This window comes from Molossus molossus, unplaced genomic scaffold, assembly GCF_014108415.1.
Source record: "Molossus molossus isolate mMolMol1 unplaced genomic scaffold, mMolMol1.p scaffold_m16_p_8, whole genome shotgun sequence".
NCBI classification, from domain to species: domain Eukaryota; kingdom Metazoa; phylum Chordata; class Mammalia; order Chiroptera; family Molossidae; genus Molossus; species Molossus molossus.
The window spans coordinates 47432068-47458053 of record NW_023425402.1 but is presented as its reverse complement, the minus strand read 5'-3'; the positions used below and the strand labels follow the sequence as shown (position 1 = coordinate 47458053).

General features: G+C 38.1%; 1 protein-coding gene and 1 long non-coding RNA gene across 8 annotated transcripts in view; both read left to right on the top strand.

Annotated features, from left to right (window-relative positions):
- FOXO3 (forkhead box O3) overlaps positions 1 to 25986 on the top strand; it is a 113877-nt gene that overhangs the window by 37686 nt on the left and 50205 nt on the right. The window lies entirely within an intron of this gene.
- Positions 1 to 25986, top strand: part of LOC118621863 — a 61791-nt gene that overhangs the window by 33662 nt on the left and 2143 nt on the right. For 2 of the 6 annotated variants that reach the window (XR_004957811.1, XR_004957812.1), the window contains exons 4-6: positions 4122 to 4156; positions 23172 to 23263; positions 24388 to 24468. This is a non-coding gene — a long non-coding RNA (uncharacterized LOC118621863). Of the gene's footprint in view, positions 1 to 4121; positions 4161 to 5911; positions 7965 to 23171; positions 23264 to 24387; positions 24469 to 25986 lie in introns of those variants that run through there. The other 4 variants (XR_004957813.1, XR_004957810.1, XR_004957809.1 and 1 more) reach the window with 4 other exon arrangements.

Genomic DNA, 25986 nt, shown 5'->3' with positions numbered 1-25986 from the left:
TATTCCCTGTCCTCCACCTTCCTTTTACCCTGTTGTTACTCCAGTTAATAAGTAAATGACCCTTTTGAATGGAAACAGGTTCAGGAATGTTCTTTAAAGACATAACCTTTTGTAATGTGGATTTTCTTTTAAGACAGGGAAGTTTTATATAAAAGAGAAAGATATAATTCTGCTAGGTACTAACTTTGTTGCTTACTCTAGGACCAAAATATATATTAATTCCTATACACCTGTATGCTGTCAGCTATGCCTAGAATAGGTGCATGTGTGTATATAAATCACAACTGTAGTTTGTGGATTTATGTTTTGAATACAATTATTTTTATTTGAATGGTGTTCAGTGTTTGATTTAGAAGGCAGCATACATTATTCAAGATTATTGGCTGTTCATAAAGCTCTGCATAATGACTTTACACGTAGTATGTGTACGTCCTGCTCTGGACCTCGACAGGAATGTGGTGTTTCTGCAGAGACACTCTGGTCTTTTCCTTGACAGTGAGCCACAGAAAGCTTTCCCAAGTTCAGAGTGCCAACTTTTACTTTAGGCCAGTGGATTTAGTTTCCTAAAACCCCTTTCTCACCCTCCTTTAAAAAATACACACGACTTAGTTTATTAAAATCTGACTCGTAAATTTAGAAATGCTTTAAAAGAAGTTTCTGAGAAGCAAGCCCACTCCACATCCACCATATGTGGTTGTTTCTGTTAAGCGTTGTCCCATTTCTTTGTAGAAATGTCAGCCTCTTCTTTCTCTTCTATTTGTCCTTGACTGTGGACATTGGATTGTCCTATCTCAAGTTTAAAATGCAGCCACATTTCAACATGAAAGCACTGGGTGGCTGGTTTTTTTCTTAAAGCCCCATCTGAATCTGTATCAGCTCTCTGAGCAAGATCGAGGTGCTGCCTAGCAGCACTTGCCCCGAGATGTTCCTGTCTTGCCAGACTTCTAAGGGGTGAGCCATTTCTTCCCTTCCTTCCTCCCTCTCTTCCATGGTATTTATTTTTTTATTGAGGTATAATTGACATAAAACATTGTATTAATTTTAGGTGTACATCATAATAATTTGATATATGTACATATTACCCAGTGATTACCACAATACATTTAGTTAGCATCCATCATCACAAATAGTTACCTTTTTTTTTTAGTGTAAGCCATTCACTTTAAAAGACTACTGACAAAGCCTAATTATATTACCTGGGAGGACTAACTGAACACAAATTGGTGTTCCAGAGACATAAGCCTTTAAAAGTTTATTTCCTTTTATTATTAAAGTATATGTGTTCATTGAAGAAAATTTGCAAAAATGAAGAAAATAAAAATCACCTGTAATTCTTCAGTTTATTGTTAACATTTTATTGTGCTTATTTCCTGGTTGTTTATTTGAGTAGAATTAAGTATTATTCCTATGGCTTTAGGAATAATTATATATTATTCCTAAACCTGGTTTTTCCTTAAGCCTCATAGGACTTTGTGATTCTATGTCTTAGCTAAATTTCATAAAGGAGGAGTGATTATGGATATTTTTCCATGTCATTAAATAATAAAAAATGACTTCACATGCAGTGGTAAGAAATAATATACAGAGATTCATGTACCATTACCCAGTTTCCGCCAAAGATAATGCTATGCAAAAGTGTAGTGCATACAACCAAGTTCCTGACAGTGATGGTCAAGATACAAAACATTCCCATCACCACAAGGACTCTTCCTGTTGCCTTTCCCTCACTCCACCCTGAACCCTGGCAACCCCTAATCTGCTCTTCAGTTTTATAATTTATTCATTGCAAGCATGCTATATATATGGAATTACACAGTATGTGACTTTTGGGGATTGGTGGTTTTCATTCAGCCTAATTCCCTGGAGATTTGTCCAAGCTGTTACCCATATCAGTATTTTGTTCCTTTTCATTGCTAAATACTATTCCATTGTATGGCCATATCACACTTTATCCACTTATCAGTTGATGGATATTTGGGTTGTTTCCACTTTTTGACTATTTGGAATAAAGCTGGTATGAACTTTTGTGTGAACTTGTTTCATTTCTCTGGGATAAATGCCCAATGATATCATTTGAATGATGACATGATATTTCATTGTATAACATTGTTTTTATTGCATGAAATGTGTCATTTATTTAGCTTGTTATTTCTGTATCGATTGTTACACTCCCCTGCCAATTTTTTTTTGCAGTTATAAATATCACTGATGAGAATTTTATAGGTGTTAATGTACATTTTTTTGTGCAATTTATTTGTTGTTGACACTGTTACAGATGTCCCCATTTTCCTCCCCTTTGCCCACCTCTACCCAGCCCCCATTAATGTACATATTCCTAGAAGTGAAATTGATGCCTCAGAGTATGCAGAATTTTAAAGCTTTACTTTTTTCCTTAGTTTCTCTCTTTTCCTGTCAGCTGTATATGAAAGGGCTCATTTCTCATACCCTTGCCAACATAGAGCATTGTTACTTTAAGAAATATGTACATTTCTGCCATACCCCCTCCCCCGCATAACAGCATGCACTTACTGCTTGATTCTTAGTTTACTAGTCCCACTTCGCCTAAGAAAATCTTTCAGAATAGCAGAGATTCCACCAAAGATCTTGTCTTTGCATGAAGTTTAGGAGGCTGCTGAAGTAGTTTTATAGCACCTCAGAGGATTTGGTATAAGATGAATACAAAGAATTTTTTTTTTAATCCTCACCTGAGGATATTTTTTCATTAATTTTATTTTTTTTAAATATAGAGTGGAAAGGAGAGAGAGCGAGAGAAACATCAATGTGAAAGACACATTGATTGGTTGCCTCCTGAATGATCCTGACCAGGGCCAGGGATCAAACCCATGACTCTTTGGTCCACTGGCCGACACTAACCACTGAACCAAACCGGCAAGGGCTGAATACAAAGAATTGTAAGAAATCACTCTGAGTCCTCCTGTTCTTATGTGTTGTCTTCTATTGTGCCTTATCCTAAGAAGTAGACAAGGGCGGGCTGCCATTGCTGATCACCTTAAAAAGAGAAAAACAAACCTTCGAGATGTGAATCACTTGATACAAAGGCTGACTACTATAAACATTATAGGTGAGAGTGTGTTAGTAGTGTGTCTTATGCAGAGAGAAGAAAGTTAAGTATGGTCTTTCAATGGAATTGTTGTAAGTAGGCAGAGTTGGTGAGATGCTTTTTTTCCCCTCCTCCTTACACTTAAGTGTTTTAGTGTTTCTTTCTGTGTGACTAAGCAGTGATTTTGAAGCAATTAAGACAGGGTTAAGAATATGTATCTACCAAAACTTGGAAAATGTATTTATTTGTGTTTTCTGAGATAAATGAAATCTTTGGTAGAATTCTACTTTTTGGTAGAATGTGGCAAACCCGTTCCTCCAAATGTAAGACATGTTTTTCTCTTTTTGTGTTTCAAGATCTGTAATTGTTTCTCCTTTACCTATGCTACGATAGTTAAGATGAATCAGGCTGGTTTCAGTAAAAATTGTTTTACTCTTAGAATGGCAGATCACTTTTCTTGAAGGTTGGGTGATTTCAGAAGAAAGTGTGCTTACTAACTTGTTAGGTGCTGCTTTAGCATCGTCTGGCAAAGAAGGATGTCCCAGAAGAATCTTTGCCTAGGAAGTGGACTAGGAAGGGTGACTTAAGCTACTCTGAAAGAATATGGTGTTGAGGGTGAAGAAATGCACTCAGCAACAGCAGACCTCAGACTACATTGACTCAAGCGTTTGATTCTAATGTGAATAGTTTTAGGAGACAAGTCAGCATCCCTAGGGGAGAGAGAGAGAGAAACATTGGTGTGAGAGAGACACATGAACTGGCTGCCTCCTGAATTACCCCAATAGAGGCTGAGGGTCAAACCTGCAACCCTTCCGTCCTAAGGATAGGTACATGCTCTTGACCGGAATCGAACCCACAACCTTTCAGTCCTCAGGCCAACACTATATCCACTGAGCTAAACCATCCAAGGCAACAGTATATTTCTTGGTAAAATTAAATGAGGTGGAAATTTAAAAATTTCTTTGTCCTCTTCAGTGGCAGGTTATATTTTGTGGATTATTATACCTTTGTATGACTCTGGAAGAACTTGCTGACACATTTTGTCTTCTTTTTGGATTAGGATAACATTTAACAGAGGACATGCCTTTGCCTGATGTGAGTGAGTAGTCCTATTCTAAATCTGTATTGAAGTGTGGAGGCTTCATATGACTTACTAGTGCATAATATTATGTTTGACACTGACCCATTTGTGAACAAGAAATTGAATGAGTTCACATTCACTTTTTATTATTGTGTTTGAACAACAAATTATTGTTACGGTTTAGGTTATAAAGTGTATTTTGATCACCTTGAGGACATGCTAGTTTCACAACTGTATTAAGGGCTGACCATTTGGCCACTGTTGTGTGTGATTACATTTTTGTTTCCTGCTGTGACATGAGGGGTAGGGGTAAAATCCCATAAAGATAGAACAGCCTGTGAATTCAGCCAGAAAAAAACCCAGCCAGCCTGGATGTTTTAGGTCCCCTTAAGTTTTCGAGGGTTAGTTTTTGTTGCTTTCTTGTTTGTTTGGTCTGGACCCTTATTTAATATCTAGAGAACTGTCTTAGCTCTCTGGTTCATCCCTGTAGAGATGCTCTCATGTGCCACATCTGAATGTTGTGAGTAGGTGGTAAATTTGAGACTTCTCCCATTTTGTTGTGACATGGCTCACCTGTGGATTTAGAATGGCCCAATAAGAAGAGAGAAAAGGGTATTCAAAGCCAAGTGCTCTGTTTTGCAGATTTTTTTGTCATACTGTGCCACAGGGACATGACCTCTTGGTTTTACAATTTTTATTTTTAAGTTAAAGATGTCACGTAGGGCAAAATAAACTTTTTAATTGAGGTAGGTGAAGTTCATACACACTCTTTTATTATGAAGATTCTTCTGTTTACTGCTAATTTTTGAGCACCCGCTTTGTATCAGACACTGTGCTAGGCCCTTTATATATAATGTTTCTTGTTTCTTAAAACAGGAAACAGGTTTAGATCAATTAAAACCTTACCCAAACTGGCATGCGGTAAATACAAGGGGGATTTCAGATCAGATTACCTTAATTTCACAAGTGGTTCAAGGATGATTAGAATTACCCTAGAAAGAGAAGATGTGTTTGGTTTAGTCTAGGGAATATCAGTATGTTTTCTGTTTTGATTACCTGCTTAGGTAAAGTGAGGGGCCAGGTCAGGAGAGTGGAGGGGGCGAACATGGAAATGCAGCATGAGGGTGAGGCAGGGCAGCTAATAAGAAGAAAATTAGGTGGAAGGGAAAAGTTACAGATGCAAATATTTTGTAAAATATGGTACTTTCACATCACTCTAAAAGACCAGAAAAATGTTTTATCTTGTAATGTGAGTATGTGATACTTGATAATTAATTACTTTGCAAAATGTCTGTGGTGAAATGTTTTGGATAGTTTAATGTAAGAATTACAAGTAAATTAGGATAGTTTGTGCCACAAAGCAACTTTACTCTGAAACAGAACAATTATAAATTTAAAAGAGGTGGGGCCAGATCAGAAAACAACTCATTTGGTAGGTAGTAAGGGTTTGAAGGCAAGTTCTATGTAGTTTGGTAGGAGGCTGATCAGAGTCTCTTCTTTGGTTGTCAACAATGTTCATCTTAGTTAATGACTAATTGGTGCTCTTGCCTAGAAATCCAGACACTCTGGAGATGAGAAGTTCTTTTTGAAACTAATTCCACAGTACATCACCCCTTTTGTTCACCACCACAGACTGTACCCTGGCTCCTCTTCCCCAGGGCGGTTCATTGGCACATCTGTCTGGTAGGGCGTTTTCTGCATAGTAATCAGGCCTCCACAATTGTGACATTCCTCCCCCTCCCCCTAAACTCTGGGTTCTTGACACACAGTGGTAGAACAAGAGTCAGAAGGAGAAAAGGAAAAGAAGTCATTTCAGATTTGATGTGTCTGTACAGTTCTTCCACTCTGTGATTAAGGAAACTCTGTTGACAACGTCTCCTTCCCAGGAAGCAGCCTTCTGAACAGGCAAGGTCAGAGAGTCGACAAACTTTCTCTGGTGCTTTTACCAGCCTGTCCTACTTTTACCAAGGGCTTAGTGACCAGTCTGCATGTTTTGAATGGTTATAATGTGTATTTTGATCACCTTGAGGACATGCTAGTTTCACAACTGTATTAAGGGCTGGCCATTTGGCCACTGTCGTGTGTGATTACATTTTTGTTTCCTGCTGTGACATGAGGGGTAGGGGTAACATCCCATAAAGATAGCTCAACAGGAACACATTGAAGGAAGGCAATGCTAGTTCAACCAGCAAGTGCCCATGTTCATTTTTTGTTTTGTTACTTAAAAGAAAAACAAACAAACCTCTGGGATATTGATATTTAGGAGCAAGGTGTTGTCATGAGTTCTCAGACTCATGGAATTTAGAACTGGGTTTTTTGATGATTAACTTATGTGTTTTGTCTTTCATATCCAAAAGGGGATACTTAGGATGTAAGATTTTTTTTTTTTTAATCACGAATTAAAATACTATAGAACAATACTATTTTCTACATTCTCTTCTTCAGAAATTTGCTTCACTAACATTGTGTTTTCTGGTTCTGGTAAGGTTGCATGTCCTTAAAGTGGGATTGGAAGATGCATTTGTTTCTAACCCTTTTTGTGTTATTCTGTTCAGATGCTCAGGGGATTGTGGATAAATTCTCCACAGTGTGCAGTCTCCAAGGCCCAAGGGAGTCCCCATATTCTTATTTTTTCGGTCATCCTGACACATAGTAAGATATAAACATCTTTTAGGGGCACACAGGTTAAATGTTTTGGATGCTTTACCTCAGATGCTAAGGAAGAAATTTATTCATTCGTTCCATAAATGCTTAATGGCATCTACTACATGTAGGGCACTGAAGTGCGTATTCTGTAACAGTGGATTATCCTAGAAGAATGAATCTTGCTCATCACCAGTTCCTCAGTTCAGCCCAGCAGCATTTTGAGAGTTGATGGCACGTCTAACCTTCAAGTCCTGCCATTTTCCGAGGACCTTGGGATCATAGGATGACAGAGTTGAAAGATATGTAGAAATTCTAGTTCAGTTCCTTTATTTGATTCATCAAGAATGATGTAGAACTATATTTGCATACCTATCATCTCAAGATCACCTGAAATTTCTCTATTTTGAACCCAAGTATCTGTTTTATACCCTGGATCATCTTTAAAATGCTTGAGCAGGGTGAAATCTCCATCTCAAGTTCAGCCCCTTGGAAAACAGATACATGGATAAATGGACACTCCTACTTAAAGATGATTGAGAACTGGCTATCACAGACCTGTTTTCTGGTATTACAAGTAGTTCTGCCAAAGGGCTTATTCTAACTGGAAATTCTCTTTTTTTCCCCCAAGAGGGAAATGGAACATGAACTGGACTAGAGAAACAACCTAAACTAAGTGTAAGGATTCTCAAAGAACTTTTCAGAACTTTTTGGGTAAAAAAACAAACAAACAAACCCCCAAACCCAACCCTTTCCTGATGCTTCTGCAGTTTCTCTATCAAAACAAAATCCAGAGACAAAACACTGTAACAGAAATCGGGAAACCAAATATCCTACCTGCTAGCCAGCTCTATGGGTTCTGAACGGAGTGTACCATTTAGGATCCCTTTTAACAGTCTTTGGGTTTATTTGAAAACCACTCTGGCTTGTTTATAAGTGGCAAACAATTTAAAAGCTCTTTTTGGCTTTGGTACTTTTATAGGATTTAGCATTTCTAGCAGTCAGTTATTCTAAAAGTTTGAAGAGAAACATGCTATTTTCAGAGAGAAAAAATAAATAAAAAGCTTAATTTTTAATTTTTCTTTACACCTGCCCTCCCAGGGTTAGAAAACTAGCTCTAAATTCCCTGGACAGATTTGTTTCGACCTTAAGTTATGCTCAAGCAGTTAATGCTCTTCATTGTAGAACACGTTTCCTTTGTTCGCCCTGAGGTGGCCAGCCTGCTCCCACCAGCTGCAAAGGTTTGCCAGCCAGAGCTCAAGGTTGTGCCTTAATCCAAAGGGACAGTTACCAGAGGACGTGATGCAGAAGAGGTTATTGGAGGTTAGTTCTTAAATGTCTTTAAGATCAGCCTACTGTAGTTCACATTCAGTAAAGCGATGGTTTTAACTGGTAAGCTGAGTAAATAGATTATCTCTAAGCCTTACTATTTTTAGCTTTTCTTCTGAAATGAATGGTGAGTCGTCACGTCACTTCCAAAAGGTTTCATTTCAGTGAGTGCTTAGAGATGACTCGGGTCCCCGGAGTTGTTCCCAGGAGAAGGCTGTGGGTAGGAATGGTTGTTCTGACTGAGGATGATATCCAGCATTCATGGAGAGGTGCCAGGGTATTTCCTACCCGGGTATGGACAGGCCTGGGAATTCTGGTTCAGGTTTAGCTACTTAGTACCTGAGTGTCTTAGGGCAAAGTTGTAAAGCTCTGGGTCTTGATCTGTTTAGTTTTAAAATTAGCTGAAATACTCTGTCCTGTCTACTTCTTTCATGGTGGTGGTGAAAATACAGTATTGAGATTGAAGGTGGTATTGTTAAGGGGGAGGTGGAAGGCTGAGTACCATATAGCCAAGTGAATTTGTAACACACTATGGATCATCTTTAGGTCTAAGTATTTTGTGTTTCTGAGTCAGCCACGTGGGCCACAAAGTGACCTCTTATATCTAAAGGCAGTTGTGTTTTCAGCTCTTTCTTCACGCCACACCCCTTTAGTGGAGGTGCATCTCATTGCAGGTCCTTCGGTTGTAGCTTAGGGCCTGACAACACAGTACTTACATGCTGGTATCCTGCCTGTGAACTCAGCTGTTGACACAGGGCTGCTTGTCGCCTAAGCTTGAGTCCTTTTGTTAAACTCAGAAGATACACATATTGAATTAGAAAACACACACAAACACACATTCACACACTTTTGAAAAGAAAAAAGTTGGGGGAAACCTATTGTAACCCCTCTTAATTTATGTGAGTTCCTTGCAAATCTGGTCATATGCACTTAGCTGCATTAAGAAATGTTCTGCTCTATGTTTGATGTGTTTTGTTTTTATCTGGACATAGGCTTTATATTGATTATTTTTACATTATTACTTTTAATAGGGCAGGTACTGGATGAATTTATAATTTAACTATCAGCCTGTTGGAGAGCTCCTTTTTAAAAATTTTAATATTATAGTTTTTACTTTTAGCATTTTAAAAGGACTGAATCTAAGAGTTGCAGGAATTGCTTAGGTTCTAACTATGGACCCCTGATCAGGAACTCATAGTCAATTTGCTATACAGAAATTTGCCCCAAAGAAAGGCAATAGAATTAAAAGGAGGATTCCGTGTTCTTAAGTCTATACAAATGAGAGTCATGAGACTGGAACGCTCAGCCTAATAGGCTGAGTCGAAGGGGGAAAGAGAATAAAGTACTGGTTTATGTGTGTGTTTTGATGTTTGAGGGAGAGAGAGAACACATTCCTGTTCTGTGGTCTTTACAAATATACATAAGTGATAGGGGTAGGGTTGGGCAGAATCTGAAGCATATAAAGACAGTTTAAACAATTGAGAGACTCTCCATATTTTTCTTACCCTTGTAACATTTTTCTTACACTTTTGTTCCCGTCCCCCCTCCCCTCACTGCCACCACCACCACCACCACCACCACCAGTGTGTAACCCAAAGAATAAGAATATGAAGACTGTTTTTCTACAATCCTGATGCTTGAAGCATTTGGATAATTTCACAGTGAAATAAAATTTTCTCTCTCTTTAAAAAAACAAAAATATGGCCCTGGCCAATTTGGCTCAGCGGTTGGAGCGTTGGCCTGTGGACCAGAGAGTTCCGGGTTCGGTTTCCGCTAGGGGCAGTACCAAAAAAAAACAAAAACAAAAACAAAAAACTACGGTGATTAAAAAAAATAGAACTGTGGAAAAATTTAATCAAATTTATTGAGTTGTAGACCTAGCCAGGTGGCACAGTTGGTTGGAACGTCGTTCTGTACACCAAAAAAGTTGTGGTTTCGATTCCAGTCAGGCTACATGGTTTCAGGTTCGATCCAGGGTTGGGACATATATGGGAGGCAGCCAATTAATGTTTCTCTCTCTCTCAAATCAATTTTTAAAAAACTATATCCTTGGGTGGGGATTTTAAAAACAATTTATTGAGTTGTATTATTTGACTACAATAAAACTTAACCAATTTAAGTGGAAATTTTGAGTTTTCATAAATAGGTACAATTGTGTAACTGACACCACAATCATATTATAAAACATTTCAAACATTTTCATCACTATAAAGTCTCCTAGTGCCCCCTTTTCATTCAGTTTCCTTCCCCTACTCCTGCCCCACCCCTCACCGCAACATCTGAGCTGCTTTTTACCTTTTCTAGAATTTTATATAAACAGTCATATTGTATGAAACCTTTTGTGTTAGTTCCTTTCATTTAGCATAGTCCATTTGAAATTTATCTATGTCTTTTATCCCTGGTTTATTCATTTCAATTGCTAAGAAGTATTCCATTGTATGAATATGCCATTATATAAATATATCACAATATTTTATCCATTAATGGACATTTGGATTATTTACAGTTTTTTACTATTATGAATAAAACTTCTGTGAATATTCATGTTGAAGTCTTTTTGGGATATATTTTTACATTTCTTTGGGGTTAATATCTAGGAACAGGATTTCTGGGTCTTATGTACAGACAGAGTATGCTAACTTTGAAGAAATTGCCAAACTACCAACTGCAAAATCAGCAGTGTATGAGAGTTCTAGTGTTCCCTCCACCCAGTTATAATTGTCATTCATTTTACTTTTACCTGTTATTGAATGTACTTAGTGTGTATTGGTAGATATGTTGTAGTGTTAATTTGTATTTGCTTAATACTGTTAAGCATTTTTTCATGTGCCTATTTGTAATTTGTGGATTTTCTTTGATGTTTGTTGAAATCTTTTGACTTTAAAAAAATAGGAATAGTTGTGTTTATACTATTCAATTGTAATAGTTCCTTATGTATTCTGAATACAAATCTTTCAGAAAAAAATTTTGCAAAAATTTTCTTCCTGTGTGTGGATTCCTTGTTCCTTTTCGTAGTGTCTTTTAAAGAGCAAGTTTTAAGTTTTGGTCAAGTCCAGTTTCTGCATTTTCTGTCCTAAGAGGTTTCTGTCTAATCCAAGGTCAAAATGATTTTTTTCTGTTTTCTTCTACAAGCTGCATAGTTTAGCTCTTAATTCTAAGTCTCTGATCCATTGGGAGTTAATTTTAGTATATTGTTCATTTAGTCATTGAATCACCTTGACATCTTAATATATTTCTGGACTCTGTTCTGTTAATCTGGATATATTTCTTATACCAATACCATACTATCTTTATTACTTTAACTTTATAGTAAATCTTGAAATCAAATAGTGTAAGTCTTTTAATTTAGTTCTTTTTTAAAACAGTTTGGACTGTTCCAGGTCCAGCCTTCTTAAATAACTTCCAGCAATGTTTCAGATGTTTCAGAGTACAGGTCTTGTGCATCTTCTGTAAGATTTATACCTAAGTATTTCATACTTTTTATTTCTAGTATGTAGAAATACAATTGGTTTTTGTATATTGACCATATTTTTTGCAGTTTTGCTAAACTCAGGTATTAGTTCTAATATCTTTTTTGTAGATTTCTTAGAATTCTCTACTTTGACAGTCACATTTGTGAATAAAAAGAGCTTTCTTTCTTTAATATATATATGTTTTTAAATTTATTTTTCTTGCCTTATTTCATTAGCCAGAACTTTTAGTACACCATTGAATAGAAATGGTGAGAGCAAGATTCTTTCCATGTTCCCAATCTTAAGGGAAAACATTTAATCTTTTATTATTAAGTATGATATTAAGTGTAAGTTTTTTATATGTGCCCTTTACAGATTGAGGAAGTTTCTTTCATTCCAAGTTAATTGAATGTTATTATTTTTAAAAATCATGAATGGGTACTGAATTTTTCCAGATTCTTTTTTATATTTATTGAGATGATCATATGGATTTTTTTCCCCCTAGTCTTTTAATATGAAATGCATTGGTTGACTTTCAATGTTAAACCAACCTTGAATTCCTGGGGTAAATCCCACATGGTTACACAAAGATATTTTTTTGTGTGTGTTGCTAGATTCAAGTTGCTGAAATTTTGTTAAGGATTTTTGTGTCTATCTTCATGAGGGATCTGTATCCTGTACCTTTCTTTTATATCTTTATCTGGTTTTCATATCAGGGTAATGGGTGGTATTGAATTGCAAATTGTTCTCTCTTCTGCTTTCTAGTAGAATTTGTATGATCTTTTTCTTAAATTTTTGGTAGAATTCAGTAGTGAATTTTTCAAAGCCTGGAGTTTTCTTTGTGAGGTTTTTAACTACTAACTCACTTTAATAGATATAGTGCCATTATTGGCTTTTCTATTTTTTTTCTGTAGTGGGTTTTGGTATCTGTGTCTTTCAAGAAATATGTCCATTTCATCTAAGTTGCCAAACTTATAATCATAAAGATGCTTATAATATTCCTTTTTAAAAAAAAAAAAAATATGTATATGATCTGTAGTGATTGTTTTTATTCCTAATGTTGATAATTTGTCTTCTCTCTCTTTTTGCTCTTTATTAGTTTGCCTACAACTTTATGATAGTATTGATGTTTTCAAAGAATCAACATTTGCTATCATTGAATTTTCTCTTTTGCTTTTATACTTTTAGTTCCCTTAACTTCTGTTTATTATTTCTTTTTTTCTGCTTGTTCTGGGTTTAATTTGCTCTTTTTCTGGTAACTTAAGATGAAAGCTTAGATCATTTATTTGAAACCTTTCTTCTTCCCCAATATAAACATTTAAAGCTATAAATTTCCTTTTGGCAACTGCTTTAGCTATATCCAACAGTGTTAGTTTTCACATTCAGTTAAAAATCTTTTCTAATTTACTTTGTGATTTCTTCTTTGGCCTATAGTTTATTTAGAAGTGAATTACTTAATTACTAAGTATATGGAGGTTTTTTCCAGAAAATCATTTTATTATTGTTTTCCAATTTAATCCTTTTGTAGTCAAAGAACCTACTTTGTATGATTTCATTCCCTTTAAATTTGTTGAAACTTGTTTTATGGCCTAGAATATGGTCTGTCTTGGTGAATGTTTTATGTGTACTTGAAGAATGTATATTTGTTCTTTTGGGTGTTATGTTCTATAAATCCCAATTTGATTAAGTTGGTTACTTTAATTTTATGTTCTATCAATTACTGTGAAACAAATTTTGAAGTATCTAGTTGTAATTGTGGATCTGTCTACTTCTCTTTTCAGTTCTGTTTTTGTTTCATGTGTTCTGAAATTCTGTTATTGGTGGATTGTTATCCTTGCCCTGGCTGGTTTGGCTCAGCGGTTGGAGCATCGGCCTGTGGACCAGAGAGTCCCAGGTTCAGTTCCCACTAGGGGCATGTACCAAAAAAAAAAAAAGATTGTCATCCTCTTGATACATTGATTCTTTTGTTGTTAAGAATATCCCTCTTCATCTTGGCAATATTCTTTGTTAAAATATATGTTAATAAAGCAGGTATGAATATGGTGACTTCAGCTTTCTTTTGATTAGTGTTTATATGGTATATCTTTTCTCTTCTTACACTTTTTTTTTTTTTAATCCTCACCTGAGGACATTTTTGCATTCGTCTTCAGATAGAGCTGGAGGGAGAGAGGGAGGAAGGGAGAGAGAGAAACATTGATGTGTGAGAGACACATCAACTGGTTGCCACCTACACGAACTCAACTGGGGCCGGGGACAGACTACAACCAAGGTACGTCCCCTTAGCAGGAACCGAGCCTGGGACTCTCTGGTCCATGGGCCAATGCTCTAACCACTGAGCAAAACCAGCCAGGGCTTTCTCCTTATACTTTTAACCTGTCTTTATATTTAGCCTGCCCGTGTCTATGTGCATGCAGACAGAAGTTAGTTTGGTTTTGTTTTGGTTATTGTTTGATTCAGTCTCACTATCTCTGTCTTTAATTTGGAGATATTTTTAAAAAAGGATATTTCATATAATGTAAGTATGATTTGATAGTTCTTTGTGTCCTTTCCCCCTTTTTTCCTGTCTTATTTAAAGTAAAGTTATTGTCATTTAAAAGAATCCCTGTTATATCCATTTCAGGCTTACTAGCTACATTTCTTGGTTATTTTATAATGGTTGCTCTAGTGTTTATACATATTTAACTCTTAGTAGCCAATTTTCAAGTAATAGATCCCTTACATAGAGTGCGAGATCCTTAAGACAATATATTGCCATATCTTCTTTCTATTCTCAGTCCTATTTTACTTCTACATATGTTATAAATCCTACAATAAATTATTGTTATTTTGCTTTAAATTAAAACTCATTATCTTTTTAAAAGATTAAAAGTGAGAATAAATTTTTTTTTTTTGGTATGTGCCCCTAGCGGGAATTGAACCTGGGACTCTCTGGCCCACAGGCTGATGCTCCAACCACTTAGCCAAACCGGCCAGGGCGAGAATAGAAATTTTTATATTTATCTATGTATGGATCATTTTCAGCTCTTCATTCCTTTATTTAAATTCAAATGTCCATCTAGTATCATTCTCTTTCTGCTTGATGAACTTTCTTTTAACATTTTTTACACTACAGCTCTACTGATAGTAAATTCTCTTAGCTTTTGTTTTTCTGTCAAGTCCCTATTTTATCTTCATTTTTGAAAGACATTCTTACTAGGTATAGAATTCTAGGATGCTCTCTTTTCCCCTTTCCTTAATAAGGATGTTTCTCCATTGTTTTCTGTCCTGCACAGTTTCTGAAAAACAGTTTGTTCTCATTCTCTTTATTCCTTTTAACCAGTGTATTTTGAATTTGACTGCTTTCAGTTCTTTGCTTTTCCACTAGTTTTAATATATGCCGTTGTGTGATTTTCTTTATATTTATTCTATTTAGGGTTTGTTAAGTTTTCTTGGATCTGTTGGATTGTTGTTTTAAGTCAAAAATTGAAAAAATTTACCAGTTATTTTTCAATTATTTTTTCTGTGTTCTCCTTCTCTTCTCTTTTTTTACCCCAGTTATGCGTTAGACAACCTACTATGCCTCCACAGGTCTCTGATAATCTGTTAATTTGTTTTTTCACTCTTTTTCTCTTTATGCTTCATTTTGGATAGTTTCTATTGTTGTGTCAAGTTGACTATCTTCTGCAATGTCTAATCTGCTGTTATTCTCATCCTGTATAGTTTTTATTTCAGATATAGTATCACCTACCCCGCCACTGAAAGTGCTATTGGATTTGTTTGTTTTGTATCTTTCATTTCTCTGCTTCCTTTTGCTCTACCTTCTTACTACATAGAGTATAATTGTAATAAATTTTTAACAGCTTTATTGATATACAGTTCACATTGCTATATAATTTACCCATTTAAAGTGTATAAGCCCATAGTTTTTAGTACATCAATAAAATTGTGCAACTATCACCACAGTATAATTTTTCAACATTTTCATCATTCCACAAAGAAACTTTGTACCCATTAGCAGTCACTCCCCATTCTGTCTCACTGGTCTCCAGCCCAGGCAACCACTAATCTTTCTGTTTCTAAAGATTTGGCTCTTTAGGACACTTCATATAAATGAAATAATATAATATGAGGCCTTTTGTGACTTGTTTTTTTTTTTTTTGAATGAGTATGTTTTCAAGGTTCATCCATGTTGTAGCATGTATCAGGACTTCATTCCTTTTTATTGCTGAATAATATTCCATATTATGGATATACCACATTTTAATTATTCATCAGTTGATGGACATTTGGATTCTACTCTTTGGCTTTTTTGAATATGACTGGTGTAAACATTTGTGTACAAGTTTTTGTGTGGACATGTATTTTTATTTCTCTTGGGTATTCTGCCTATATATCACAGACATAGTACCTTTACTTTCTAACCTAGGTCCCTAAATAATTGCACTTTGTTATAATGTCGATGAGATGTCATAGAAACTTAACCCTTGTTTATGTCAATTAGCCTTTGCTAAAATTGGTTTCATTATATGTTATTTAGCTTAAAGTCACAGAACCTATCAATGACATTAGGTGAGGACTAGTTACTGTACACAGGAGGAATAGCCGGGTCATATTGTAACTCTCTGTTTGACCATTTGAGGAACTGCCTGTTTTCCAAAGAAGCCACACTAGTATAGTACCTTGTTTAATGCCCTTGTCTGCTAATCATTGGTCATTTCTGGTTCTGTTTCTATTGATTGATTTTTCTCCTGGTTATGGCTCATAATTTTTTCTTACTTTGCGTGCAGGATAATTTTTGCTTGGATACTAGACATACATTGTTAGATGCTGGATTTTGTTGTATTTCTTTAAATAGTGCTGGACTTTGTTCTGGCATGCGGTAAGTTACTCAGAATTAGTTGTATCATTTTGAAGTTTAGCTTTTAGGCTTTGTTAGGGTGGGTCCAAAGCAGCTTTAGTTTAGGGATGACTTGGCTTTAATACTAAGGTGATACTTTTCTGAGGATTTTATCTGATACCATGTGTATTATGAATTATTTCCACTCTTGCCTATGGAACATCAGCTATCCCTAGCCCTGTGTGAAATCTGGGACTTCACTGCTTTCTGGTGTTTCTCTCCCTGACTTTAGGTAGTCTCCTCTCACACAGATCAGAACTCAACCTGAGACTCTAGGAGACCTCTGTGCTGCCCCCTCCTCCCAGGTGTGTCGCCCTGCCAATACCAGTTGTCTTAGCCTCTCTGAATACTGATCTCCTTCGCCTCTTCAGCTCGGTGTGACTGCTATGTTGTGAGTTCCCCGCTCTCTGTGCTGTGGGTTGGAAACTGCCTCCTGGCAATAAGTTCAGGGAATTATAAGGTTTACCTCATTTATTTCAGTCTTCTCAAGGATTAAGAATTCTACTGTCCAGTGTCTGAAAAACAGTTGTTTTATATATTCTATCCAGTTTTCTAGTTGTTACTCCATAAGAGCTGGAATCCATGATAAATATGATGTCAGTGCCAAAATCTCCTACTATATTAACTGTTTAAAGCAGAACCTGTTGTAAATAGGAGAAAAAAAGGAGTTAGTGTAACTGTGGGGCCAAGGCAGAAAGTCTGCCTGTAAAGCACTGATAAGGTACTTTTACTTTCCAACGTAGGGCATTTGTGATTTGAAGACAAGAGACACCTGAATTTTCAATATGCTAGTCATTGTTTGACTAATTGCTCCCTTTAGTCATCCAAGTAATATTTATTAAATATCCACGGAGTACTTGGTGTTCTGCTAGGCATTACTTTTCCTTATTTCTGCTTCTTCACAGTTGGACTATGCCAAACAAATGGAATAAAAATAATTTTCCTGTTCTGGTTACCAGTTGAATTCTTGGATGTATCTCCTAAGCTTTGACATTCAGTAACTGGAAGTGGAATATAGTATATTCTCAGCTTCAAAATTGATCTCATTTCCTTACTGGCCATCTGTTTATTTGCACCCAAGAATAACAAAAAGTTTCATAGCCATATCTGTATTATTTAATTATTTAAAACAATGAATGGGCTGAACCAGGCTTGTCCCACTTTTGAAACAATTCCTCCTATAGGCTGTTGCAGTAGGAAGCTAATACCTCTGATTAAGAATAAAGATCAGACCTACATAAGCATATGTTGTATGACTGTATATGAAGTCATGAGGCTGTGATTAATGGTCCTTAAGAGTTTTAATTTGGCGTGTCTTACTCCGAGATCTCACTTAAGCTTGGTTGACAAATGAATCTTTCGTACGTGCCAAGCTAAGACATGTCACCACCTTCTTGGGGCCTCATTTCCTAAACCTGCCTGGGTTTCATACAGGTTAAATTACAGGAGCAAGTTTGCTAGGAGTCATAGGGAATTTCCATAGATCATTCTAAGAGCAGAATAGTTAAATAGCATTCCTTGCCCGAGAGCATGGTTCATTTCCTAAGCCAATTCTAGCAGTGTCCTCTGTAAGATTTTTACATTAATTAAATCCTTTCATTATATTTTTGGGGTCAGAAAATCAGACCATATTTGTACTCAGGAGCCCAAAAATACATAGTATCATTAAGTGATTCCTGTGATAGAGGTCTTACATGATTTCATGCTGCCTTTTGACTTGTTTTTATGTGTGAAACATTTTTCCTTAACACATTTAGCAATACATAATTTTTTGTCTGTCATTTTCCTCAAATAGGGAGACAGTTAGGAGCAAAATTAGTGGTGGTAAGGGGCCTCAGTTTATTCCCTGTGGGATATAGACATTTCCCCTAACAACTAAAAGTACTTGCTCACAGCAGACAGGCCACTGTATTTTCCCCATAGTACTTGACAGATGTAAGTGGCTGTGCATGCTTGAAGGCATGATGCTTTTCTGGTGGAGCTGGGATCGTCCGAATTAAAAAGCCATCTCTCTGAGTCTGAGGATGAGAACACCAAGTTGTTATTTATTTGGGAAAGAACTAATAATTTGTTTATAGTAAGAATTTTCTTTTATTTTTCAATAGCTGCTTGTGTTGACAGCTTCCTAAAGATTTCAATTTGTAGTCTTTAATCTGGGGTGGGAGTAGGGGAGAAAAAAAAAAAAATTAATGTTGTACTTGATAAAAGTTGTTTATTTGACAGAAAGCCTGTCTGGTATCTTTGTTGCTTAGTGTTTTATTACTGACACTCAGAAAATCATTCTGTCTTTGTGCCCACGACTTCTCACAATATCCAAAATGTAGGCATTTTTTAAATGTTTGAATGAAGGACACAACCAAAACTTTTTACATGCTTATTAAAATAATTTCCTATGTGTACTGTCACTTCCAAAGAGAATTTTGAGGATAACTAGTATTTCAATTGTTCACATTGGATAATTCTGTTTGGATGGAGAATCTATGTTCCTGTAAAATTGGAGTGTATGAAATAAGATTGGAAAAAATAGAATGTATAATTGGGCACATCCTGTGCTACTCAGTGAATCACCAAACCAGTGTAATCACCATTAGGCACTTTGGAAACTGGGCTTATATGTCTTTGCTCTGCCTGAAAAGCTAGGAGTTGCCCATGAGGAGCTGCAGTTCATCTAGGCTGTAGGCAGACATCAGGGTGATGCCTGGAGCCCTGCTCTGGCTGCCTTGCTGGCTGGCTGACTGCTGGTGTGAATCGCAAAGGCATCAGGTGCCATCGAGTCAAACCAGGGCTTTCTTTGGTCATTTTTAAGTCTGTGGCAGGAGTCACGTTCAAAATGCAGTTAATAAGGCAACAGTCAGAAGAAGGAATTAAATATATGTGTGGTGCATGATGCATCTCAGCTCTTACAGTGAACAGTTGTTGGAATAAGTTTCTCACCACCTTGGCCAATTTCTCTTCAATACAAATCCACTTGGGAAGGAGGAGTAGATGGATCATTCAATAAAAACACCTGAAAAAGTGAAATCCAAACCTAGGTCCAAATTAGGTGTTCACATCTTCCTGACCTTGTGATGTGTGAAAGTCTTTTTACATATTCTTAAAATGTTATTCAGGGGCTGTGTATATGGACGTTTTTCTGGGAGGTGGGTGCATAGCATCAGTGGGCTTTCAGAGGAGTCCATGGCTGCACAAGATGAAGGAGATTCATTGACCTAGAGAGATGGGTATGGTGGTAAAAAGCAAGCTAAAGTTTTAAACCCAATAGAAAGGGTGATACTTATCCTTGGAAGAAAAAGGAGTATTTATTGGCCTTCGTCTGTGCCTGTCTGAAGCACCCACCTCACTCTAACTTCGAATCCTTTAGTATTTAAAAAAATTTTTTTTTCTTTGTTGATTTTAGAGAGAGAGGAAGGAGAGAGAGAGAGAGAGAGAGAAACATTGATGAAAGAGAACATCGATTGGCTGCCTCCTGCATGCTCCCCAACTGGGGATGTGTGGCCCACAACCTGGGCGTGTGCCCTGACCAGGAATTGAACTGGTGACCTCTTGGTGCATGGGTTGACGCTCAGCTACTGAGCCACACCAACCAGCCCAACTTCGAATCCTTTAAAAGGAAGACTTTGATTTCCCTTGTGGGCAGTAGTATTTTGAATAGCTGGCTAGGCTGCTAGGTGACATGGAGCTAATTTTTAAAGAACTTTTTGCCTTGGAAAAACACTTTTTCTTCCTGTTTGCCAGCCCCAGTCTTTGGCTTTCTGTTGAGAATCCCAGCTCCCTGAACTCTCTTTCACACTCCTACAGTATTGTCTTCAGCACAGCATTGCACAATGGTTAGATAACGATTTTGGAATTAAAGGAATCTATTTGAATCCAAGCTCTACTATCAGCTGCATGACTTTGGGCAGGTCACCTAGTCTCATTGAACCTCATTTTTTTTTTTTTTTTTCAGCTATAGAATGGGGATAGTAATACTCCTTATATTATAGTGTTGTTGAAAGGATTAAAGAGGTGATCGTTATAAAGTGCTTGGCACATTATAAGCTTCCAGTAAACCTTAGCTACTGCTATTAGCTGGTGAGGATGCTAATGAATGTGCAGTGAATCTTTTCCCAACATGATTGATTGTCAGCAACTTGAGGGCAGGAATCATGTTTTACTAACTTTTGTATATTATCTAGATCTCCTGAATGATAATTGTTGGTTACTTTTTTTCAGTGTGGTCCCGAGTCCCTGTGAGGCCACCAGCAGAATCACTCCACAACCGTAGGCTTACGTCTCCAGTTTGTCTATGAGGGGCACCAAGGTGCTTGTGAAGTGCTTCTAGAGACATACTTCAGGCAGAAATGCTGACATTTTGGGCTTCATTTCATTGCTAAGGTCCAGTTTGACCTTTCCGTCATGGATGTTTGGTGACATTCAGTCTTTCTCTAAGGCTCTGTAGTTTCTTACAGTGTCAAGTCTGTATTCCTTGGATAAGACAGACTTGGATTTGGTTCTGTTCCCTCGTAAGTAGGGGGAAAGACAGCTTCAAGTCCCGTACTGGGAATGGTGGGTCACCAGTTTCTTCTTGTAGCGTGTTTTCCACTGGTAGCATTCTCCATTCCCACCCCCCATTTCAGCCCTCAGCCCTGCCACCAAGGTTGATCTCCTCAGTGTGATTATATCCTTGTCAGGCAGTATACCTCTCGGACCAGGATTAATTCACACCAAAGTCTCAGTAGCTGGCCACGGTTCATGTCTGTCTTCCCCCTCTAAGAAGATGGAAGTTTACAAAGAGAATATGCAGAAGTGTTAGCTTAAGCCAGTGATTGTCAAGGTGGATGGGGCTGCGTGTGTGTGCGTCATTACTGGGAGGCTGCTACTGCGGTCGAGTGCGTGGGGGCCAGGGTGCTCCTCAGTGTGCTCTGCTGTACAGGGCAGTCCCCACAGAGCTACGCAGCTCCAGTGTCAGTAGTGCCGAGGTCGGTAAACCTTGCCTTAAGCCTGAGAGGGATATAAGCCATTTTATAACTTGTGGGGGAGAAATTGGAGACAAGAGGTCTTTATCTTCCCTAAGTCAGGCCACTTATGTGCTTACCAGGTAGCAGTGCCAAATGGTGGGATGTGCTGGATGGAGTGCTCCTAAATTTGGCCTCAGGTCTCAGGCAGTCATGTTTATGTGATATTAGGGAGGTTCTAATGCCACTGAGGAGTAAGTTGTCTGGAGAGTTGGGAACAAAGGCAGAGGCATCTGAAACTTTGAGAACTGGTTATGGCAGCTCCCCTTACTGTCCTGTTGGAGAGTAAGGGAGCTGAGAGAGGGGGAGCTTTTGTTTTGATATTTGCTTTGCACCTGAGAGTTCACTGGAATCAGCCAGGAGAAGGAAAAGGAGTCTCATCCAGATCATTTCCATTTGAGATTAAATCAGAGGAAAGAGCCCCTGCCCCATAGGGAATTATTGAGGATATGGTTGAGTTGAGATTTTTCTCCCCACTCTTTTTTGGGGTGTTTTTTTGTTTTTCATCTGTGTTTCCTTCCTTTTACCAATATTACCCCTGGCCCTCCTTCTCCCCACAAGCACAGAGACATTGAGGGGGCCTTCCTGCTCCTCTGGGGAAGGAACCAGCATGTACTTGTACTGGACTGCTCCGTCCCGTTGCGGTGATCATCTTCCAGTTTCCGCAGATCCCAGGTGGATCCATTTGCCTTACTTACTCGCCCTGACAGGGGTGGCAGCAGCACCACCAGCAGACGTAGATGAAATGACTCATTTTGCGTGATGTCTGTGAGCCAGGCCTCCAGTGTGCTGTGTCCCCATTCAGGCATTCTTTCAGGAACTTGCTTCTCCGTAGTTCTAGAATCATGCGTAAGAGGGCCTTTCAAAAAATAAAAAGGAAGTGTTCCCCTTCCTGACCTGCATTGGAGGCAGCAGGAGGGTCAGCCACTTCCGGGACAGCGGACGAGACACGAAAGGAGGCCTGAGCCCAGGCAGGTGCTGTGTGCCGACCTCTGCTATGTGGCACGGTTCCCTTTCTCATCTGGGACCTATCGTAGGACGAAAGCATGCCTTAGAAACCTGCCAGAATGTGCTGGTGGTTTCCAGCATCTGGATTGTGAAGTTATCTGTGGTGCTTCCAGGCAGTCCTCAGGAAGGCTCAGGGCAGACATCCTGAGCCCTCGGTGCCTCACTGATGAGCTTAGAAAGGTGGGTAGGAGTTGTAGGATATTTTGTGAACCCACCTGCATGAGTAAATCTTTCCTTCCTGTCTCACCTCTTCAATTTGAGCCGAGAAGCTTGCCACCTCCGTGTTCCTCCCTAGAGACAACTAAGGGCCGTCTCAGGTTTGGGCCTGACAGACACTGGCTCAGCCCCATTGTGCCTCCCTGGGCCTGCACTTCAGTTGTGGAAAAGCTTGTTTTTTCCTGGGCAGGCCTTGCCAGACTTTGGTTCCTGGGAATTTGTTGTTGTTGGTTTTTTTATGTCATTACTACATGGCCTCTTTCCAGAAAGGCAAAGGAATAGATCCCCCACAAGCCACCCAACTTTGTAGAAAATACAGTTATAACAAATAAAGTTATACCGGTTTGTGCTGTCTGTTTCATTAAGGAGTAAATAATCTCAACTAAAATGAAGGGGGAAGGAAGGAAATTCAAGTATTGGGCTGCAGGTTCATAAACTGGACTTAAGAAAAGTCTTCCTCCTTTCATGATGCTAACTATTCTTAGTGTTGATACAAGTTTTCTCCTTTCAGCTAAAATAGAGAACCATCTGCAAGTTGTGTTGGTTCATTTGTTAAATGGAATGAGAAGTAATGAAGAAATTTGTATTCTGCAGTGAAAATAGGTATCAGTTAATGGGCAAGTAAGAATTACTGTGCCACCAAGATTCTGACATCTGAATTGTATATACACTGTGACAAAAGCATCGCACGGTAGTGTTGGGACAACAGGGACAGGGAATTTTATCCTTCTCCTGAACCTGTTTGATATTTTGGGAATGTTCTGAGGGAAGAGTCCTTTCACGGTTGGAGAACAAGATCCTGATCAGACCTGGGTTTCCTAAGGATTTCTCTGCGTCTTAGCTCAAGGCTTAGAAACCCATGGATGATGAAATGTAGGGTGTCTCTCCCTTCCTTATTCTGATGAGACATTTCTTAGGATAGACTAATAGTTAAAAAAAAAAATCTGTTGGTTTAGTTTGGAAAGATACAGCTCTTTGAGCACAAATCTAAGGAAGTACAAGTAAGGATTAGGTTTTACAATTATATTTCAAAATGAGAAGGGGAAATTATCAAATTTATCAGATCAGTAGGTTGCGTATTTAATAGGTAGTGGGCAAGAAAAAAGCCATGTGTCCAGAATGAATGTACTCTTTAGAAAAGATTAATTTGTTGTTAGGGCACAACTTGTATTTGTGCTTGGAAATAAGAATTTAAATTGTCACTTCATTTTTGAAGGAAATAATCAAAATGTAAAAAGTTAAAGTTACTATTGCATTTGATAAAACTTTAGATGTATTTTATATGTTTCTTAAAATAAACCTTTTTACTATGCATAAAAGCACATGTCAAAGAAATCACAAGTGCATCCTCAATGGAGCGGAAATGGGTGCTGGTGTTTCCCTTGTACATAATTATTTTTGTAGCTACTGGGCATTGTACAGACTCAGTAAAAAGTTGATTCACTAAACACATGCTATTAGCCATTTTATCCGGCACTTGCTATAGTTTAGGCAGGAGTGTTGATAAAACTATATATAATGAACTAGCATGTACTCCAGTTATGGCTTTCTTAATAATTGTTTTTTAGTTTCCTGAGAAATCTTCAGTTTCTTAACATTTCTCTGCTTTTTGATGAGTTTGCTCAATTGTTTAATCTTAAAATAATGATTGAAGTAATAATGTCTTTAGGTTACTAGGTGAGTAGTCTCCCCTTTTGTATATCCTAACAATTTATTTCATCATCTAGGCTTATTGATGTAAACTAGTGAAGATCCTAGGTTGCTTATGGGACCACAGTTTAAAGGGACATTTGTGTGGCTGGTATAAGGTACTCGTCTTCATTGTATTAATCATTTGCACTAACCAATAAATTTTAAGTTCTTTTATTATTATTATTATTGATTGATTGATTGATTGATTGATTGATTTTAGAGAGAAAGGAAGGGGGAGAGAAGGAAACATTTATTTGTCACGGTTATACTTATGTATTCATTGGTTGATTCTTGTCTATGCCCTGATGGGGGATCGAACCTGCAAAGTCGGCATATCGGGAGGAGGACGCCCTAACCAGCTGAGCTGATTACTATGTGCTGGGTTGCTTAATGAGATTACAAGATGCTGAGGTGGTAGTGCCTCCCCTGCCAGGGGTGCTCAGTATGTTAGGGTTCCTGTCCCTGCCTCTTTCCTCCTTGCAAGGGAGGCCAGAGCAAGTTGACTTAGAATTGTGTCTAAATGCAGCTAGAGTGTTGCAGCTAGAGTGTTGTATAACCTTAGTTATCTGCTTTTCCTTTCAGTTCTTCCTAGGTAGACAGCTGGTTAAAAGTGGGTGGGGAGAGGAAGCTGCTTGAAGCAGGCTTGGAGGAGAGGAAGTAGTCTGAGTCTGTTTAGTGTAGGAGCACACTTTGGTATGACTGAAGACATCCAAAAAATGTTACTTACACCCAATGCACTATTTTCTTTTCTTTTTTCTTTTTTCTTTTTTTTTTTTATCCTCACCCGAAGACATTTTTTCCATTTTTTGTTTAGAGCGGGAGGGAGAGAGAGGAAGAGAGAGAGAGAGAAACATCGATGTGAAGGGACACATCGAGTGGCTGCCACCTGCACGACCAGCCAGGGCCGGGGACAAATTGCAACCGAGGTACGTGCCCTTAGCGGGAACTGAACCCGGGTCTCTCCGGACCGCAGGCTGACGCTCCAACCGCTGCGCCAAACCGGCCAGGGCTTTTTTTTTTTTTAATTTAATTTAATTTTATTTATTTATTTTTTATCCTCACCCGAGGACATTTTTCCATTTTTTACTCAGATAGAGCAGGAAGGAGAGAGAGGAAGAGAGAGAAACATCGATGTGAAAGGGACACATCGAGTGGCCACCACCCACACGACCCAACCAGGGCCGGGACAAACTGCAGCCAAGGTACATGCCCTTAGCGGGAACCGAACCCGGGTCTCTGTGGACCGCAGGCTGACGCTCTAACCGCTGAGCCAAACCGGCCAGGGCCCAATGCACTATTTTAAAGTGGCTAACATTTTAATGATCTGGCATTGAAATTAAGTGTTAGCGTGTAATCCCCTTATTTTTCTGTGGTACAAGATAGGTAAGGTATGTCAGTTGGCCTGGTAGGATTTAAATCCATGTTAACAGTGCAGTCTCTGAGGATGCTGGCTTTCTTTCCTGAGGTGTCAGACCTCGGCGGTTGTGTTGCCACCCCAGATACTTATGGCACCTTGTCCTCCTAGCAATTTTCTGGAATATCTCTCACTACCTTAAAGGCATACTTCATTATTTTAATCCATATGCCTAGGCTACTTAATGACTTGAGCACATATGTCAGAGATAAACAGACAG